The 2,173-nt window shown below is 37.1% G+C and overlaps 1 pseudogene; it reads left to right on the top strand.

The window, feature by feature from the left end:
- The first annotated feature begins 324 nt into the window (after positions 1-324).
- Positions 325-1,738, top strand: LOC145115077 (nuclear transcription factor Y subunit B-3 pseudogene; annotated as a pseudogene).
- Positions 1,739-2,173: the final 435 nt, after the last annotated feature.

A 2,173-nucleotide genomic window follows, 5' to 3' on the forward strand; every position in this document is an offset into this window, starting at 1 on the left:
CAAACGATGCCATATTTTCTTATACTATATGATTTATTTTTTATTTTTTTATCCATCTTGTCTTTCTGCAGATAAGATATTTACCATACTTTTAGTACAAACATTTGATGATCAGTATATCTAAATTCTGAAAGATAAAAAGGACAACTGAACTGAATGCTAGAAATTTATAGAGAAAAGAGACAAAATTAGGTGCATATTAATGGGTTAACCCGATTTATTAGTGCCTAATTTATATGCTTAAATAAACGTAGCTATGGCCGACCATGTTCCTCATATGCTCTATCGATGGTCCACATCCCTCCACTATCTTCTAATCGAACGGTTCACACCTGGCCACTAAGAATGAACACTTATCGACAAATAACGGTCCTTACTCATCCACGTGGCAGTAAATATGGCGTTCTTATAGCATTTGATCCGACGGTATCCCGTATTCCAATCCCCATTCCCTCCAACAAAACATTTCTTCTCCCTTCTCTCATATTCCGGTCGCCTGAATGTCTTTTCCCGATCACTTTTCCGTCGACGTTTTACTCACGACTCACGGCGTTTGCTTAGAATTATGAATTCTGCTTTTCTTTCTTCAATTGTAATTGTTTCTTTAAGTTTCTTGAGGTGATTCGGTTAGGACAGGATCCTATAGAATTTGGACTTTGTGATCAGCAAAATTCCCGCGCCAGAAATTTCTGAGGACTTTTGTTTTTGGGCATAATTCAATTACGAACAGATTGATAGCATAAAGTCAAAAAGCTAGAATTTGAAAGGTAGTTAGATGGCGGATTCAGATAATGAGTCCGGCGGAGGACACAACGGCGATCACTCGCTTCGGGAGCAAGATAGGTTTCTTCCGATAGCAAACGTGAGTAGAATCATGAAGAAAGCGCTGCCAGCAAACGCAAAGATCTCGAAAGACGCAAAGGAGACTGTACAGGAGTGTGTGTCGGAGTTCATCAGCTTTATCACCGGCGAAGCATCAGATAAGTGCCAGAGAGAGAAGCGAAAGACGATCAATGGTGACGACTTGCTATGGGCCATGACAACGTTAGGGTTTGAGGACTACGTCGAGCCGTTGAAGGTTTACTTACAGAGATTTAGAGATATGGAGGGTGAGAAGACAGCGCTCGCGGGACGACAGGGAGGCGAGAAGGAAACCGCCAGTGTGGGCGGTGGTGGGAATGGCAGTGTTGTAAATATTGGAGGTAACGGAGGGGGGTTTCACGAGAATAATGGAGGAGGAGGGATGTATGGCACGATGATGGGGCATCATCAACAACAACATCAAGGAGGAGGACACCTGTACGGGTCGGGTAGTTTTTATCAGTTTGGCCAAAACCCGACTGGGAAAATGGGCCCTGCTGCATATCCAGGATCCGGCCCATTAAACGGAAGGCCGACCCCAAGATAAATCAATATTAAATAACCGCCAAAGTCCCGAGTATATACAAGACTACATTACGACAGTACGTGACAAAAGCCATCTCAAACATGAAACATTACTATTATATTTATATACCTGAATTATAATAGATTTAGGTGATGAAAGATAACGACTTTAGGTACGCTTTTTGTATGTCATTATTAATTATTTAGGTATGTTTTGTTTTGTTTCGAGCACTTTCATTGATTGGTATTAGATTATTAGAAGGAGATTTGGTTACTTTAATTTGTTTTATTTGGCTAGAGCAAAAGTATATAATATTTGGTCCCTTTAATACATTATCAGCTCTTCTTGTTCCTTTATTCCCTTTAATGCCACAATATAAAAGATGTAGTTAAAAAGATAAATCTATTAACATTATAAATTAAATGGTTTTGCTACCAAATGACATGTGGTATAATGATATAAATGTGGTATAATGATATAAAGAAACTGGAAATACATCTTTTGTCAATATGTTGAGAATTTATGAGGTTCTTTGTTGTTTATTAAAAAAAAAAAAAAAAACAAAAAAAAAAAAAACAAACTTTTGATCATTTTTGTTGCGCCTACATGCTCAACATGATATTTTGCAGTTGTTTGTTTTCTAAATGACCTCTGACTTAAAAATTATTGTGCGGTGCAACATTAGACTTTTCTTTTTAAACAACTTTTCACTTTACTTTAAGTTATAATATTCAATATAGATTTGCTTTAATTTTTTCAACATATTTACTATTTTAATAATATTAC

The sequence above is a fragment of the Lactuca virosa genome, chromosome 5 (assembly GCF_052849685.1).
Source record: "Lactuca virosa cultivar CGN04683 chromosome 5, Lactuca_virosa_CGN04683_v6, whole genome shotgun sequence".
Taxonomy (NCBI): domain Eukaryota; kingdom Viridiplantae; phylum Streptophyta; class Magnoliopsida; order Asterales; family Asteraceae; genus Lactuca; species Lactuca virosa.